Source organism: Triturus cristatus, chromosome 6, assembly GCF_964204655.1.
Source record: "Triturus cristatus chromosome 6, aTriCri1.1, whole genome shotgun sequence".
Taxonomy (NCBI): domain Eukaryota; kingdom Metazoa; phylum Chordata; class Amphibia; order Caudata; family Salamandridae; genus Triturus; species Triturus cristatus.
Genome location: NC_140589.1, coordinates 1,739,603,742 through 1,739,624,451, shown reverse-complemented (window position 1 = coordinate 1,739,624,451; position 20,710 = coordinate 1,739,603,742). Strand labels below are relative to the sequence as shown.

The 20,710-nt window shown below is 51.5% G+C and overlaps 1 protein-coding gene across 2 annotated transcripts in view; it reads left to right on the top strand.

The window, feature by feature from the left end:
• The window catches only part of TP53BP2 (tumor protein p53 binding protein 2), a 322,660-nt gene that overhangs the window by 188,316 nt on the left and 113,634 nt on the right, over positions 1 to 20,710 (top strand). The window lies entirely within an intron of this gene.

The window sequence follows — 20,710 nt, the reverse complement described above, 5'->3', positions numbered from 1 at the left end:
TTCTTATCACTTCCCTGTCAAAGCCGTCACCTCCCAGTAGTAGTCGCATTCACGCTGATTCCCCATTACTACCCTGTTCCTAGGCTTACGACTAATCTCCTTCCCACTAGTTCTCTTCAGAAATGTCTTTCCCGGCAGCCACCTCTCTTCAAGCTCCTTCCCCAGTCACGTCCCGCAGTTCTGCTCAGCTCATAATGACAAGCCAAGTCACTCCCCCTTCCACCTTAGCTTTCCCACTTGGCAAGTTAATATTACTGAAATCCTTCCAGTCCCTTTTGTTCAGTCTTCTTACTTATGTTATCAGTCCCTTATTATGTGCTTGCTGTGTCTGACTTCCCTTTCTGTCCGTGAAAGCAGGGATCTCCGCTTCTTCGCTTAATATGTTCTGCATCATAAGGATCTTTATTGATAGTTTTATGCATTAGAATAATTCCACTGCTGTCTGTGTGGACCTCCAAAAATGTCCTGTCCATATTTGTTCATAACTTCATATATTTATCGGCCGCACTCTTCAGGAACATATCCAATTTTCCAGAATGTAGACTGATGGATTTCCAAAAAAGGCTGTTTTTGAAGACTGCATGGCAGCATCTGATGTGCAAAAAGTTAAAAACCTGTCTACCATTGAGGACAAAAATGACAGCCTGAAAGGATTACGTAGGAAATCTATGAAAATAAGCACCCCTCTCTCTAAGGCTCCTAGAGCTCCACTGCCCGTGATGCATTGTACTGGCAGTCGCCTCCAAGAGTCAGTTGTTTTTTCCAGCTTTCTGTATTTTTCAGTGGCTGGAGCGCACATGAATTGCCCAAGCATGTTCATACAAGACATTCCTTTTTAGGTCTCGCCTGACCCAGCGCATGCGCTGATCTGGCAAGAGTTTTTGTGAGGGCTCAAAATGGCCAGCCTAGAGCTACAGTGCATGTGCGCGGGCACGCGCTTAGGAGCAGAGGCTAGCAAACCTCATCATGCTCATTAAGCGCCCTCGATCACTTTCACTTTCACCCGCGATCACTTTCGCGGCGCCCCTTTGATGTTCTCGTTCAAAGAACATCAAACATCAAAGAACATGTGTTAATGCTTTGCTGCGCCCGTTTGACTTACAATGTGCTTTCTCTTTCCACAAACTCGATGTTTGTGTTCCTTTATTTTGAGATGCTTTTAGTATTACTGCTTTGTGACTTAAAGAACATCAAGGAAATGTTACTGTGAAACTGGAGAACGCTCCGTGATCGCAGCGGTTGCTTCATGTTCGTTGCACCATTCAGGGAGTCCTTTCGTTGGCGCTTTCATGAAGACATGATGAGGAAGCTGGAAACTTTTGGCATATTCTCTTTAAAAGCACAGCATGTTGGCGACTGGTTAATCAATTAGACCTATGTAGCGCTTTAGATCTCAAAGCGCTATGGTGGGTGCAGCAGTTACAACTCATGAAATATGGAGTGCAACTCACAAGGAGGGGGCAGGTTTGAGTGCACATTGGCTGCAATCGAACTCTTAAGATGATGGGCTGTGTGTATCCATTATCAGCACTCAGTCTTCGCTAAGTGACCTTGTTTGTTTTGTTGTTGTGTTAATGCTTTGCTGCACCCGTTTGACTTACAACGTGCTTTCTCTTTCCACAAACTCGATGTTTGTGTTCCTTTATTTTGAGATGCTTTTAGTATTACTGTCACACACACAACCACACACACAACCACACACAACCACACATACACACACAACCACACATACACACACAACCACACACACAACCACACATACACACACAACCACACAAACACACAACCACACACATACAACCACAACCACAACCACACACACAACCACACACAATCACACACAACCACAACCACACACACAACCACACACACAACCACACACACACAACCACACACACAACCACACACACACAACCACACACAACCACACACAACCCCACACACACACACAACTACACACACACAACCACACACACACAACCACACACACAACCACAACCACACACAACCACACACACAACCACACACACATACAACCACACATACAACCACACACACAACCACACACAACCACACACACAACCACACACAACCACACACAACCCCACACACACACACAACTACACACACACAACCACACACACACAACCACACACACAACCACAACCACACACACAACCACAACCACACACACAACCACACACAACCACACACACAACCACACACACATACAACCACACACACAACCACACACAACCACACACACAACCACACACACAACCACACACACGTCCACACACACGTCCACACACACAACCACACACACAACCACACACACAACCACACACACAACCACACACACGACCACACACACGACCACACACGACCACACACACGACCACACACACGACCACACACACGACCACACACACGACCACACACACGACCACACACACGACCCCACACACACGACCCCACACACACGACCCCACACACACGACCCCACACACACAACCCCACACACACAACCCCACACACACAACCCCACACACACAACCCCACACACACAACCCCACACACACAACCCCACACACACAACCCCACACACACAACCCCACACACACAACCCCACACACACAACCCCACACACACAACCCCACACACACACAGCCACACACACAGCCACACACACAGCCACACACACAGCCACACACACAGCCACACACACAGCCACACACACAGCCACACACACTGCCACACACACTGCCACACACACTGCCACACACACTGCCACACACACTGCCACACACACTGCCACACACACACTGCCACACACACACTGCCACACACACACTGCCACACACACACTGCCACACACACACTGCCACACACACACTGCCACACACACACTGCCACACACACACTGCCACACACACACAGCCACACACACACAGCCACACACACAGCCACACACACAACCACACTGTTAGACCTGTCAGCCCTTTGGGTGGTCCCTCCTCATCATTATTTATTTTGTCCCACTTTTGCCTCAAACCCTGTTAGTATTTTTTTCCTTTTTGGGAACCACCAGATTTTTAGTGTTGATGCAGATTCAGGGAGCCATTTTATCTACCCCTGGAACTTCTGTCTGAGGGCCTGGAGCACAAAATGGTGGCCACCCATTGTCACCTGTGACATCACTGGAACCTACCAGCACCTTCCAGAACATTCCAGAACCCTGTGACAGTGTGAGGCAGGTTTAGAATGTTGGGAAGGCATCTCCAGGTTGGCAGTTGGAGTTGGCAGTTGGCACCTGACTGGTGAAGAGAGAGCAGCAGAAACCTGAAGGAGGAAGGAGTGAGGCAGCAGGGGTGGAAACTTGTGCCTGGAGTGGGGTCCATAAACCCACCCTTGATACTAGTCCCTACTGACTGAGCCCAGCCTGGAGCCCTGTGTGGGAGAAAGCAAGAGAAAACCATCTTAAGGACCTGGACAGCAGGAACAGGCCTTGAAAGTAAAGAACAGCAAGTACCTGACCTGGTTACTGGTAACTACCTGAAGTCCGACGTCGAGAAGCCTAGAGACCTGGGGCTGGAGGTGAAGAAGCGGCGCTGACTGGAAAGCAGACGTCGTACCCGGAGCCACCAGAGGTCGAGAGAGGGCGCCGACGGAGGTCGTGGAGAGTACCAGAGGTCGTGGAGGAAGTCACCCGAGGTCGAGTGTGCGGCGTCGACGGGGGAGTGAAGTCCGCCCTCCGGAGTCGCCGGAGACCGAGGTGAAGTGTGCCGGAGGTCAGGAGTGGAGATCGCACTCCGGAGTCGCCGGAACCTGAAGAGAATCGTACCGGAGGTCGGGAGTGGAGGTCGCACTCCGGAGTCGCCGGAACCGGAGGAAAGGAGCACCGGAGGTCGGGAGTGGAGATCGCACTCCGGAGCCGACGGAAGTCGACATCGAGCCAAGACTGCCCGACGTCATCGAACCGGAGGTCGACATCGAGCCGAGGCCGCCGACATCGAACCGGAGCCGCCCGAAGTCGACACCGAGCCAGACTGCCCGACGTCATCGAACCGGAGATCGACATCGAGCCGAGGCCGCCGACATCGAACCGGAGCCGCCTACCGACGTCGTCAAGAACTGACATTGCGCCGAGGCCGCCGACATCGAACCGGAGCCGCCTCACGGCGTCGACACGACTCCAGCGGCGTCGGAGCTTCATAAAAAGGGCAGTAAGTGGAATAGAGGGTGCCTAAGGCCCTGTGGAACCCTGAGAGACTATCCTAGGGGCTAGAGAGGTGCTGGAACCAGCTTGATTGTGCCAGGGGTGAGCTGAGACTAATACAGAGGGGTTGTGTAGTGTGGGAGAGCCAGATCTCTAGATTCCCCCTTGATCTACCTCAGTTTAGGCCTCAGCCTTGTCCAAGCCAGGGAGTATACCCCTCAGGCCATCCAAATCTCTACAAGCTGGGATTGGGTCAAATCATCCCATAGTACCTCAGGAATGTGAACTGATTTACAAGTGTCACTGTTGGCTTTTATTATTTATTGAGAGCACTGTATTTATTGTATTTAACCTATTTATTGCCTCACAGTATTTATTGTTTCACCGTATTTATTGTCGCACAATATTTATTGTCTCGCAGTATTTATTGCCTCATAATATTTAATTGCCTGTTATGTAATGCACTTATATTCATGCCTTGATTATTTATGATCTACCTTATTTATTGAATCGTTAAGACAGTATTTATTTGACGTACCCTTCCACAGAAAAAGCCTTGTGTACTGTGATTGTATTATTATTTATTTAATCAGCAACTAAGAGAAAAGAAGATAAAGAGATATATTTTCAGTATAATTTTTAAGGTGTAGTGTCATTTTTGGAACGGATGCATGCATGGTTATTGTGTGGGTATGTCGTATGCTTAACACGGTGCCTTCCTTACCGCTCGAGCCAAGCTACCACAGCGTGTCTGGGAGAACACCACCACCACCCTTCCGGTGTGGGAGTGGGTTTTTCTAACACACACACACAACCACACACACAACCACACACACAACCACACACACAACCACAACCACACACACAACCACACACACACAACCACACACACACAACCCCACACACACAACCCCACACACACAACTAAACACACACAACTACACAGACACAACCACACAACCACACACACACACAACCACACACAACCACAACCACACACAACCACAACCACACACAACCACAACCACACACAACCACAACCACACACAACCACACACACACACAACCACACACACACACAACCACACACACACACAACCACACACACACACAACCACACACACACACACAACCACACACACACAACCACACACAACCACACACACACACACAACCACACACACACACACAACCACACACACACAACCACACATACAACCACACACACACACACAACCACTCACACACACAACCACACATACAACCACACATACAACCACACATACAACCACACATACAACCACACACACAACCACACATACAACCACACACACAACCACACACACAACCACACACACAGCCACACACACAGCCACACACACAGCCACACACACAGCCACACACACAGCCACACACAGCCACACACAGCCACACACACAGCCACACCCACACACACACCCACAACCACACACCCACAACCACACAACCACAACCACACACACAACCACACACACAACCACACACACAACCACACACACAACCACACACAACCACAGCCACACACAACCACACACATACAACCATACGACCACACAACCAACCACACACACACCCACACACACAACCACACACACACCCACAACCACACACACACCCACACACAACCACAACCACACACACACAACCACACACACAACCACACACACAACCACACACACACAACCATACGACCACACAACCAACCACACCCACACACACACCCACAACCACACACAACCACAACCACACACAACCACAACCACACACAACCACAACCACACACACACACAACCACACACACACAACCACACACACACAACCACACACACACAACCACACACACACAACCACACACACACAACCACACACACACAACCACACACACACAACCACCCCCACACACAACCACCCCCACACAACCACCCCCACACAACCACCCCCACACAACCACCCCCACACAACCACCCCCACACAACCACCCCCACACAACCACCCCCACACAACCACCCCCACACAACCACCCCCACACAACCACCCCCACACAACCACCCCCACACAACCACCCCCACACAACCACCCCCACACAACCACCCCCACACAACCACCCCCACACAACCACCCCCACACAACCACACCCACACACAGCCACACACACACACAAGACACACAACCACCCCCACACAACCACCCCCACACAACCACACCCCCACACAACCACACCCCCACACAACCACACACACAGCCACAACACACACACACAGCCACAACACACACACACAGCCACAACACACACACACAGCCACAACACACACACACAGCCACAACACACACACACAGCCACAACACACACACAGCCACACACACACAACCACACACACAACCACACACACAACCACACGCAGCCACACACACAGAACCCCACACAACCACACCAAGCATTGGCATAGCCAATAGGTCTCGCCTTTGGGACCTTATATGTGTTTAGCCACGCAACAGTTGATGTGGGTGCACCAAGGATATTGTGCTGCATAACTAAATACTTAGAAGGTCCCAAAAGCGAGACCTATTGGCTATGCCAAAGCTTGTTATCTGCAGGGAACAAGATTGTGTTTGAAAACCAGTTGTGTTTCCTCAGTGTCTGGGAGAGATTACTCTTAAAATTCCTAATGGTACCAAAGTAATTAGTCTTGAATCCTCCAACATGTAAGCTTTAAAAGAATAAATATTTTAAAATGACCTGTGAGTCTTTTGTTTCAGAGCTTATTATAAAGGTTTTCAAGCTCAGTGCTCAATTTCCAAATCACAGAATATTTCTATATTTTAAGTAGGTTTAAAGTTTGAAATCAGGAAATTTGATGCTGAAGAGTGGCACATGTCTTTTGCTGTTATATTTTTAAACTAGTCTTCCCGTTTTACTTTTGTGTAGCCCATAAGCATGTCAAATCCTGAGGGATGGGAAACAAGGAAATCTGCTACAGGGAAAGAGGAATTTGCTTCCTCTTCAGCACTAAAGTAAAAGAGATCCCTGAACATGGTTAGAATAATCTATTATAGTGCAATTAATATTGATGTTGCACATTTGTCTTAAAGTGAAGGTGTTCTGAATGGCTATTATCCAACCTCATATACTATATACATATTCTACTATGTCTACTTGTGCCTTCTACTTATTTATTTGATCATTTTATACAGCACTGGCTAGACCCAGAGTATCATAGAGTGCTTTACAAGACCTGTGAACAGAGACCATGGTATTAATACAAGGATTCAAGGTTGACATGTTGCCACCACTCCACGATGCTCCACGGTACACCACTCCACGATGCTCCACGGTACACCACTCCACGATGCTCCACGGTACACCACTTCACTACGCTCCACGGTACAGCACTCCACGACGCTCCACGGTACACCGCTCCACGGTACACCACTCCATGATGCTCCACGGTACACCACTCCACGATGCTCCACGGTACACCACTCCACGACGCTCCACTGTACACCACTCCACGACGCTCCACGGTGCACCACTCCACAATGCTCCACGGTACACCACTCCACGATGCTCCACGGTACACCACTCCACGACGCTCCACGGTACACCACTTCACGGCGCTTCACTGTACACCACTCACCACCCGGCGCTCAGCCACCCGGCGCTCCGCGACCTGACGCTCCGCGACCCGACGCTCCGACGCTCCGCGACCCGACGCTCCGACGCTCCGCGACCCGACGCTCCGACGCTCCGCGACCCGACGCTCCGACGCTCCGCGACCCGACGCTCCGCGACCCGACGCTCCGCGACCCGACGCTCCGACGCTCCGCGACCCGACGCTCCGACGCTCCGCGACCCGACGCTCCGCTCCGCGACCCGACGCTCCGCTCCGCGACCCGACGCTCCGCTCCGCGACCCGACGCTCCGCTCCGCGACCCGACGCTCCGCTCCGCGACCCGACGCTCCGCTCCGCGACCCGACGCTCCGCTCCGCGACCCGACGCTCCGCTCCGCGACCCGACGCTCCGCTCCGCGACCCGACGCTCCGCTCCGCGACCCGACGCTCCGCTCCGCGACCCGACGCTCCGCTCCGCGACCCGACGCTCCGCTCCGCGACCCGACGCTCCGCTCCGCGACCCGACGCTCCGCTCCGCGACCCGACGCTCCGCTCCGCGACCCGACGCTCCGCTCCGCGACCCGACGCTCCGCTCCGCGACCCGACGCTCCGCTCCGCGACCCGACGCTCCGCTCCGCGACCCGACGCTCCGCTCCGCGACCCGACGCTCCGACGCTCCGCGACCCGACGCTCCGACGCTCCGCGACCCGACGCTCCGACGCTCCGCGACCCGACGCTCCGACGCTCCGCGACCCGACGCTCCGACGCTCCGCGACCCGACGCTCCGACGCTCCGACGCTCCGCGACCCGACGCTCCGACGCTCCGCGACCCGACGCTCCGACGCTCCGCGACCCGACGCTCCGACGCTCCGCGACCCGACGCTCCGCTCCGCGACCCGACGCTCCGCTCCGCGACCCGACGCTCCGCTCCGCGACCCGACGCTCCGCTCCGCGACCCGACGCTCCGCTCCGCGACCCGACGCTCCGCTCCGCGACCCGACGCTCCGCTCCGCGACCCGACGCTCCGCTCCGCGACCCGACGCTCCGCTCCGCGACCCGACGCTCCGCTCCGCGACCCGACGCTCCGCTCCGCGACCCGACGCTCCGCTCCGCGACCCGACGCTCCGCTCCGCGACCCGACGCTCCGCTCCGCGACCCGACGCTCCGCTCCGCGACCCGACGCTCCGCTCCGCGACCCGACGCTCCGCTCCGCGACCCGACGCTCCGCTCCGCGACCCGACGTCCAAGAGAGAATGCGCAAACAGGGGGTCAAAACACCATTCAAGTTCTGCGACAATTGCCACCAGAAGGACCAGCACCCGGTCTGTAACCTTTGCCTGCCGCTCGACCACTGCTCCGAAGACTGCAACGCATGCTTGCGTTCACCCCGAAGACCATGAGGGTGAGGGAAAGGCAAAGGAGGGCGAATTACAACATGCAAGGTCAAGGGCCACCACCATCGCTTCGAGAACTGGGTCTCCATCGAGGAAGAGGACAACGTCGCTGAAGGGCCGGAGGGTGATGAGGACTCGCACGTCCAGCCCATCGACGTCGGGAAAAAAAGTGCTTTGAAGAAGGTAAGAGAGACAGTCGACCGAGCCCCGAAGGAGTGACTCCAAGTCCTAAAAAACAGCACCGGCGTCGAGCATTTCGATGACCGCAAGCTCGTCCAAGGACAAACAGTCCGTCAGTTCCTTTGACATGGACTCCCAGACAGCGAAAACCCTTGATAAGACTAAGTCGTCGAAGAGCAGTCATGAGAGACTCCTAGACGTCGAAGAAAGAGAGGGTGAAGCAAGCTTCGACTTCAATGTCGTCAAGCGCCCAGAGAAAGCCTGAAGATCTCGATGCCGAAGCACAAGCGTCGGAGCTCGAGAAGAAAAGGAGAAGGCTCGAAGCCAAAATGACAAGCATCTTGCAGCGCAAGAAAGATTTCAATGACACAATTAAGCAATTCAAGGTCCCGTAGAAAATCTCGACACTCCAGGAAAGAGACCTCGAGGAACTACAGGTTCCTACAACCCCAGACCCGGCTGACGAAGAGGAGTACTACTTCGAAGCGTAGGGAGAGGATGAGGACCAAACCTATCACGGTTCGGCGACCTCGGAGACACCAGACACCCAGTGGCAAGATTGCGACGCTGACTTGCCAGAAGAAGAGGTAGAAACATACACTTCGAGTCCCTCGCCCCCGACGACATCGGGATGTACAATTATGTACTAAAGAAGGCTGCTGACACCTATGGAGTACAGCTAGAGGAGAAGCCACAGTCGTGCTTTATTTTAGAAACCTTGCTGCCCACACAAACAAGAAGCCAATTCCTGCCCATGCTTCCAAGTGTGCTGGACCAGGGAAAAGAAGCTTTCAAGGAACCTGCCACATGCAAGACAGTAACACCAAGGGGAGAGAAACAATACAAGCACTCCTCCAAGGACCCAATGTACATCAGGGGTTCAGTTCCTGCTGACTCAATAATCTCTTCCACAGCCAGAAAGAGGGCTAATGTGGGTCCACCACCAGACAAGGAGAGCAAGAGAATGGATCTCACAGGAAGAAGAATGGAATGAAGTGCCACCATTCAGTGGCGCATAGCTAACTCTTCTACCTTGATCAGTAGGGATGCATACCAGCACTGATAGGAGGTAGGCAAACTGCTAAAAAATCTGCCAGAACAGTTCCAGAAAAGGGCAAGCCACTTGGTGGAAGAGGGGAAAAACATTACCAATACATGTTTAAAATCTGCCCTAGATGCTGCGGAGACAGCAAGCAGGCAAATCATGATCAGAGTTACAGAAAGAAGACACACCTGTTTACGAATCTCAGGGTTCAAACCAGAGGTTCAAAGTAACCTCTTGAACACTCCGTTCAATGGAGAACAACTGTTCGGAACAGCTGTGGATGACAAGCTTACTCAGCTGAAGAAAGAAAACGAAACAGCAAGGTCCATAGGGGCTCTACAATTCAGGGGTATGCGTAGGGGCACACCATCGTGGAGACCAACAGGCAGGGGTAACCACCATGCAATAACAACAATATGTCAATGTAAATCTGCACCCTCCGTTTATACAGAAGTGTGCCACCGATAATATTATCAACACAAGTCACATATACATGTGTATAAACCAAAAAAGTGTGAAAGGACAAGATGGCACCTCACGTGCGCAACACCAATGGAGCTGGCTGGTTGGTACTCACCAGCTATGCCCATGAATCTCATCATTGGTAGCCATCTTTTCTCAAGAAATAAAAATAGTGTCCAAAACAAATAGTGGTGAAAGAAAAAGAACATGTAGTGTATGTATCACTAATACCACGAGTACCACCCCGTGAGGTTAAGATTGAAATAAGATGCACGATTCCCGATGTCCATTTTATTTTCAATGTGTGCACTTATTCAAATTAAAAACAACCTGCATGTGTGCAGACCACTTGATGATGAGCCGACATGTTTCATTGCCTATTCAAATTCTTGGCAATTTCGTCAGGGCAGTGAGGTAGTCAATCACCTTACTGGACACTTATAGTGTTATACACAATGACTGTCAAATGCAAAGGAAAAGGAAATCATGTTACTCAACCAGAAACCTCCATCTTTAAATGGAACACACATCATTACGCCTTTCAAAAGCACTCATTACCATGTGGAAACCAAAGCCCCTAGTACAGGCTCTCCACTTGGTCACTTGAGGGATACTCCAACCGGAAGTCCCTCTTCTAGGCGCATACAGCTACTGTTGTATGGAATCTAAAAAGTGTTTAAAAGACACATAGGGGTCTATTAGGATGGCAGGTGGATCTCCACCGCCGGGCTGGCGGTGGAGATCCGCCTGCCATACGTCCCTGGTTCGCCCTGCGCCATATTAGTATGGCGGGGGGCACCGCGGCAGGCAGGAAGACTGTCCGCTGCTTTTCCGCCGGTCGAAATATCAACCGGGAGGAAAAGGGACTCAATATGGTGGCGGTGTCTGCAAGACACCGCCATCCATATTATTATGGGGCATTTCTCATGCCTTTCTATGGCGGAGGCTCCGCCATGGAAAGGCATGCAGTAAATGCTACAGGGGCCCATTGTGGGCCCCCAGGGGGTTGGGGGTGGGGTGCTGCACTTTGGGGGTACCTATGGTACCCCCCAGCATTGGCATGGACAAGGTGGCAGGCACCGCGCGGTGTCTGTCACATTGTGCATGCCAATGCACCACGTCCCTTCAGAACATTGCGGCGGGCGGTGCTGTGAGCACCGCCAGCCACAATGCTGTGAATGCGGGATGCCACCGCCACGGTGGCATGCTAATTGATGGTGCGGGACCGCCACACCACTGGAGGCCGGTCCCGGCACCGCTAGGGTGGCGGCGGACAGGAGTCCGTCCGCCATCCTAATAGAACCCATATTTCGTCATCCGCTGTGCCTCACTGTCCCAACTTCGATCTTATATATGCGCAGAGTCGGCTATTCGCACAAATCGGATACATCTAATATTCACAACTAGACAAATTCTATGCTTATTCAGCTAACAACATTGTTCAGGCATGTCGAGTCTTGGCAACTTACAGGGTGCTGGTCTACCCCTGTGTGTCAACTAGCTTCCATTCCGGCAGTTACAACATGCCCACAGTTCACGTGAATGCTCGACATTTAAGAACCTACACCCACAGCCTTGGACGGTGCTGGTCTACCCCTGTGTGTCAACTAGCTTCCATTCCGGCAGTTACAACATGCCCACAGTTCACGTGAATGCTCGACATTTAAGAACCTACACCCACAGCCTTGGACGGTGCTGGTCTACCCCTGTGTGTCAACTAGCTTCCATTCCGGCAGTTACAACATGCCCACAGTTCACGTGAATGCTCGACATTTAAGAACCTACACCCACAGCCTTGGACTAACACTGTCATCTCTGTGTGTACACACGGCAGACTAAGTGGATTCCCTTAATACTCTGCAGATACACTAGTTACACTACATCGAGTGGCCCCAGGTCCAATTATCTAATCCAAACTGTGACATTCACAAGTTACTCACCTACACTATGGGCATTTCCCTAACAGCCTTACCGCCTGCACGCCCGGGAGCGTGTCTTCTCATCCCATCGCTCCCTGCGTTCAGCTGCTCATTAATAATACACGCAGACGCGATCCTCAAGTCACGTGATTTTTCAAAAACCAGAGTGGCTTTATTGGAATAGGTCATAAGTAGTGCCGCCCTAGCGTAATCCATCTGCAAAACGTCTTTAAAAGGACATTGTTAGACACAATTCTCACTGCTGTCAAACAATCTTAATATTGACGTAGAGGTGAAAAATGCCCGCATTCCAATACCAACAGTAACACACATATACAAAATTTTTATGAGACCGTTCCCATACACAATAAAAATATTCTTGAACCCACTGATGGTCCTAATACTTGTATCTTAATATGATCACAAATCCTAAGTACTGCTAATGCCCGTTACCAAATTTCAATACAGAATACATCGTCATTACTGGCTATCCAAATTGATGCAGTACTTATGTCCATGCGAGCCCACCAGCCAGTAACCTCACACCAGACCTTTCAACAAGGTTACCAAGGAGGCAACCAGGGTCAGCAACCGGGTTAACAACAGTGAGGTTGGCAATACCAACAGTGGAGGCAATCCTTTCGAGGGTGCACTCGAGGAAGAGGCCAACAACAGAGAGGAGAACAGCAGCCCACCTCTAAGTGACTGCACTACAACTTGGGCGCACACTCTAAAAACATCACAGAGGGCACAACAACCAATAAACATTCAAAAACGTCAAGTCACAAACAAGGAACACCTCCAATATGCAACAACAGTGGGAGGCAGAATAGGAAACTTCTTCCACGAGTGGAAGAAGATTACATCCGACAAGTGGATACTAAACGTAATTCAATACGGATACTGCATAGAACTGGCAAAACAACCACCATGCAAAAACCGAAGAACAAAAGTTCATTCAAAGAGAGAACTGTCTCATTTGCTCGAAGAGGCACAAGAACTTCTACACAAGAGTGCCATAGAGAGGGTGCCTTACAAGGGAAGGAACAAAGGGGTATACTCAACATACTTCCTCATACAAAAGGTAGACTGAACAAAGACCTATACTAGACCTAAGGTTCCTAAACAAGTTCGAAAAAACTCAACAATTCAAAATGACATCCTTACAAGAGGTGATATCGCAGATACATACAGGTAGGAGACTACATGGCAACTATAGACCTAAAGGACGCTTACTTGCACATCCCCATGAACAACACAATAACCTACTTAGATTCATAATACTCATAAGCAAGGTGCACTACCAATTCACGGTGCTGCCGTTCGGACTAAAGTCGGCACCAAAAGTGTTCACAAAATGTCTAGCAGCAGTAGCAGCCCACCTAAGAAGACAGGGAATACACATTTACCCATACCTAGACGACTGGTTAGTGAGGGAAGCACATACACCTTTGCAAACAGCACATTGAAAGGGTCATAAGGACCTTGTTCGAACTAGGTTTCTCAATACATTGGGAGAAATCATCAATAACACCAGAGCAAGTGAAGATTTTCTTAGGGGCAGAAATCAACACGAGAGAAGGGAAGGTGTTCCCAAGCTCAAAGAGTACATTAGCAATTCTGAAGGAGACACAGCTTTACCACAAGTGGCATGCTCTGACAGTGAGGAAACTACTAGGGATGATGGCTTCATGCATTCATCTAGTCCCAAACATTCGACTGCACATGAGACCATTCCAGGAATGGATTCAGCAACAATGGTCACAGGCAACAGGGAGTTGGGAGGATCTAATGGTTGTCACACAAACAGTTACTCAGGAGAGGGCATGGTGGAACAGGAAGAACATTACACAGGGGAGACCTTTCACACAACCAACTCAAACAGTGACCATTACAACAGACGCTTCACAACTGGGGTGGGGAGCTCACATGAACAACCTCAAGGTGAGGGGTCTATGGACACCACAGGATGCGATAAAACACATCAACTTCCTAGAGTTAAAAACTGTGTTCGTAGCCTTAAAGGCCTTGCAGAAGGAGCGTTACAGAAAAAAGGGTGATGATTCAAACAGACAATACAACCACAATGTTTAACATCAACAAACAAGGAGGAACACATTCAGTAACACTGTCAACCCTAGCCCAGGAGCTATGGAGATGGGCTATCCCAATGAACATAGACCTATTGACAATCCATCTTCCAGGGAAGGACAATGTAGAGACAGACTGAGCAGACAAACATCAGCATCCCACGAATGGGAGATGAATCCATCAAAAATTCTAAAAATCTTCAAGAAATGGGGGACTCCGCAAATCTACCTATTTGCAACCCCCCCAAAATGCAAAATGCCAACACTGCACAGTCCCTAGGGAATGCGTTATGGATAAACTGGTCAGGGATATTTGCTTATGCTTTTCCCCCGATACCACTGCTACACAGGGTACTCAACAAGTGCCGGACCAGCCGCATGACACTAATCCTCATAGCACCACAGTGGGCAGGGAAAAGCTGGTTCTCACTGATAATAGAAATGTTGCAAGGCACAATTGTAAGAAAGTGGCTCAGTATACACTGTTCCCAAATAGGTACAGTGTGCACAGTGTCCACAGTCCCCAGAGGTTTGGCAGAGGCTAAAGTTAGATATAACCTTACTATCTAAAGTGGTAGCTTGGTCGAGCAGTAAGGCAGTATCAGAGGACAGTGTAAAGCATTTGTTGTACATACTCAGTCAGCAAATGGTCTCACACACTCAAGAACTGAACTCTAGGCCAATGGTTTGTATATAAAAATATATGGTTTTATTTCAGAACCAACAATAGGTATCAAAATATACTTTCTCAGAATGAGATGCTTTAGATAAATACTTTCAATAGGCAATAGACTATTGAATGCAATAGTTACAGTAGTTGTTGCAATTGGCAACACAATTCAAACACTCATAACATTGAGCTCAATGGGACCTTTTAAGTAAATGCAATTTTAGTTACTTTACGAATGATTTTCTTACTCTGGGTTGGATCCTGGATTCAACCCTGGTGCGTTTCCTGTTATCAGTTGAAAGAAATCATTTTTGTTACACAGGCGATTTTTAAGGAATATTTGTAAGTTAGAAAAAAAGTACGGTTGTAATTACTTTTCAGGGTCAGTGCTGGGCACCAAGATCCAGCACTGGGATCTCTCCTGATAGCAGGTGAGTAATTTCGTTTTCGTTTATCGGCTGATTTTTATGAATATTTTAAAGTTTCAAAACTCGAAAGAAGAATTTCCAAGTGAAACAAGTCAATGTTACCCTATGGAAGAAAAGTGAGTTATCGGCTTTTGGGTAAGTACTCGACTGGCAAAGTTAAGGTTCTGGGCATAGACTCAAGTCTCCCAGGGTTAGGTAGGTACAGTTGTTACACTCTCAGCGGCACAGGGGCAGCCGGGTGCAGAGAGAGTTAGGCCCAATGTTATCCTATGGCGGGCAGGGGGCCTTTGGTAGGTGGCTGCTGGCAAGCAGGCCACGCAGCTATGGGAGCTGGGCTCCTGGTCACTTACTCAGGGCAAGTGGGGAAGTAGATTAGGTTAGATGTTGCACTCCCAGGGGCTCTCAGGCGGCTGGGTGCAGGGTGCTTTTGAGCCGTCGGGTGCTCAGTGGATTTCAGTTGAAAAGCCCAGTGACGAACAAATGCTACAAGCTCGGTGACGAAGGTGCGACCACCACTTCGAGAGGTAAGTTGGGAAGCTGTAGGTTAGGTAGGCACCCAGGAGCTGGGCACAGGGGGCCGCAGGGAGCCGGGTGCAGCGGTGTCTTTTCGCGTCGGGAAATCTTTCCCTCAGCTGGTCGCGGCTGGGGGGGGGGGGGGGGAGGGGTCTCTGGTGTTGAGGCTGCAGGCGTCGCCAGGAGCTTCAAGGAGGGTCCTTGAGTGCTGGATTCGGGCCACAGTCGCCGGGGGGACGTCCTCGTGGTCTTTGTCCACTCCGGCACAGGCCAGGCTTGGCGAGTGCAGAGTGTGCAGGAGTCGCGGTTCCTGGTTGGTGCCAGGGGTCTGTTGCTTGCTTTGAGCAGAACCACTGCTCGTGGGAGTCCCAGTTGTTTGGAGTCACAAGGCAGTCAGGTCCTCCGGGGTTTTTGAGGTTGCTGACCACTGGAGATGCCGGGTTTAGCAAGAGCAGGTTCGAGGGTCGACAGTCCTGTAGGGCTGGGGCCAAGTCAGTTGGTGTCGTCCTCTTGTTAGCAGCTGCATGGCAGGTCTTCTTTTTTCTTGTTCTTCTTGCTTGTTTCGGAATCGAGACCTGAGGAAGGAAGGTTCAGGGTGCCCCTAAATACTAAATTTAGGGGCGTTACAGGTAGGTAAAGCGCAGGGACCAATGGGTCCCTTCCCTATCCTGCCACTATCCAGTGGGAGGGGGGCAGTAGCCTAGTCCTGATTGGGCAGGGCTCCCCATCTTCAAGATGGCGAGAGTCCAGAGATGTGCTTCACCGCGCTTCCCCCACCTGAGGGGTGGGGTTGGCAGAGGCTGGCACACCCCCTTTCCTCCCTTGGGGTTTCCCGCCAGTCTTCCTGCCAGAGTGGGGGTCAGAACCGGTGGGGGTCAGTTGCGGAGTACAGCAAGTGGCCTGGAGAAGCTCACAAAGGTGGCATGCCTTTGAAGCTTCCCCTGCCCATCCTGGGGGAGGAGACCTAGTACCTCGCCCAGGATGTGCATTGTTGCAGGCCCAGGAGAGCGGATGGCTCTCTACCCAGAGGTCCAGCAACATGTCTGCTGTGTGGCAGCCTAGGCAGCCCCTCAGACAGGACGTGGATTGTAGGTTAGGTTCAGGGAGCAACTCTAAGTTGCCCTCTGTCGTGCATCTTACATTAAACCCCACACTGGCATCATTGTGGATTTAATGTGTTAAGAAGTTTGATGCCAGCGCTCTACTCAAGAAACCCACAGCGGACCCCACCGAACTCAAGAATTACCGCCCCATCTCGCTCCTCCCGTTTCCTGCCAAAGTCATCGAGAAGACCGTCAACAAGCAGATGGCCGCCTTCCTCGAGACGAATGGATCCCTCGACCCCTCACAGTCCGGCTTCCGAGCCAATCACAGCACCGAGACCGCCCTCATCGCCGCCACCGATGACATCCGAGCCCTGATGGACAACGGAGAAACAGCGGCCCTCATCCTCCTAGACCTCTCCGCGGCATTCGACACTGTCTGCCACCGCACCCTAGTACAGCGCCTCAGCAACGTCGGAATCCAGGACAGGGCGCTGGAATGGATCGTCTCCTTCCTCGACGGAAGAACACAGAGAGTCCGTCTACCACCGTACAAGTCAGAGGCCACCGAAGTCATCTGCGGCGTCCCTCAAGGATCCTCTCTGAGCCCCACCCTCTTCAACGTCTACATGAGCCCCCTCGCGGCCATCGCACGCCAACACAACCTCAACATAATCTCCTACGCCGACGACACCCAGCTGATCCTCTCCCTGACCAACGACCCCGCCGCCGCCAGAGCTAACCTGCACGAAGGGATGAAAGAGGTAGCCGAGTGGATGACGACCAGCCGCCTGAAACTGAACTCGGACAAGACGGAGGTCCTCATCCTGGGCTCCTCACCCTCCGCCTGGGACGACTCCTGGTGGCCTCCTGCCCTGGGCACCGCACCCAAACCGACAGACCATGCACGCAACCTGGGCTTCATCCTGGACTCCTCCCTCTCCATGACCAGGCAAGTCAACAACGTCTCCTCGGCGTGCTTCAACATCCTACGCATGCTACGGAAGATCTTCTGGTGGATCCCCACCGAGACCAGGAAGACCGTCACCCAGGCCCTCGTCACTAGCCGACTGGACTACGGCAACGCCCTCTACGCCGGTACCACCGCCAAGCTCCAGAAGAGACTCCAGCGGATCCAGAACGCCTCAGCCAGACTCATCCTCGACATCCCACGAACCAGCCACATCTCCGGACATCTGAGAGACCTTCACTGGCTCCCCGTCAACAAAAGAATCACCTTCCGCCTCCTCACCCACGCACACAAAGCCCTACACGACCAAGGCCCGAGCTACCTCAACAGCCGAATCAACTTCTACGCTCCCAAACGCCACCTCCGATCAGCCAACCACGCCCTTGCCGCCGTCCCCCGCATCCGAAGAGCGACTACAGGAGGAAGGTCCTTCTCCTACCTGGCCGCCAAGACCTGGAACTCCCTCCCGACCGACCTGCGCCTGACCCAAGACCACCTCTCCTTCAGGAAGAAGTTGAAGACCTGGCTGTTCGAGCAGTAGCGGCACCCCCCCCCCACCCCCAGCGCCTTGAGACCCTACGGGTATGTAGTGCGCTCTATAAATGTCATTGATTGATTGATTGATGCCAAACTTCAGTCTTCATGTAGCCATCATGGTGCTGTGGAGTTCGTGTTGACGACTTCCCAGCACCATATACTCTTAATGGCAGCACTGCACTTACAGTGCCCAGGAATGGACCTGGGTACTGTAGGGGCACAGGGCTCATGCACCTGTACCCACACCACTGGCATAGGGCACCCAGCTAAAGGGGTGACTGAGGTATGCCAGGGCAGTGTGTGTTGTGGGCATGGCACACAGGGATGTGTGCCATGCCGACTCTTTGTTTTGTTCTGCACCAAGACACAGCCTGCAAAGGCAGTGTGTGTGTGTCAGGTTACAGGGCCTCTAAGGGTGGCACAATAAGTGCTGCAGCTCATAGAGGCCTTCTCTGGTCACAGGGCCCTGGGTACCTAGGGTACCATTTAACAGGGGCTAACATGTGGCCTGAGATGCCAATTGGGTTTTGGCTGTTAGGCAGTTTTAGGGAAGGAACACAGGCCCTGGGCACCTGATTGGCAGGAGCCCAGGGCACACCAAGTCAAAGAGCATCAGTAGTCTGGCAACAAAAAAAGAAAAGGGGGGGGGTTACTGCAACAGAAACCCACTTTCTCACAACAATGCACAAGCTCCCCAACAGGAAGGACCTTCGAACTGTGCAAAACGGAAGGGTGCTACACCCAGAACCAGAAAGCCTAAGCCTGGCGGCATGGCTCCTGAAGACTTAGAATTTTCTCACCTCAAACTACCAGAGAGCACAATGGCAGTACTCTAGAGAGGCAATAAGGCCTACAAGAAGAAGGTGTTGCATAGTAAAATGGAAACGCTTTTCACGTTGGTGCCATAGGGAAAACCTTTCAAGCAGGATCACAAGGGAGTCAACAGTACTAAAGTATTTGACATATTTGCTACAGGAGAAACTAAGCTACGCATCTATAAGGGTACACTTGGCAGCAATCGTAGCTTACACAAGAGGAGAAACAGGGAAAAGTTTCTTCACGTCACAAGTGGTCAAGAGATTCCTTGAAGGAGCAAAGAGGATAGCACCTCCAAAGAGGATGCCACCACCCACATGGAACTTCAAAGTGGTACTCGCTCAAATGATGAAGGTGCTATTTGAACCAATACACAAGGCAACTTTACACATGCTCACGCTAAAGACAGCGTTTTTAGTGGCAATAAGATCACTACGTAGAGTAAGTGAATTGCAGGCTCTAACTCTACAAGAGCCCTACTTCCAAATACATAATGACCGAATTGTCATGAGAACAGATCCACACTTTATGCCAAAGGTGGTTTCTAAGTTCCATATTACCCAAACGATACAAATACCAAGCTTTTTCCAAAATCCAAAAACACAAGCAGAAAGAGCATTGCACACCCTAGACGTGTACTACATTGAGAGAATTAATGGAATGCAGAAAAACAAAGCCTGTCTTTGTTTCATTTGCATACAGCTTTCTGGGATGGCCAGTCACAAAGAATACCATTGCAAGATGGATCGCACAAGCCATACAGGTGTGCCACAAA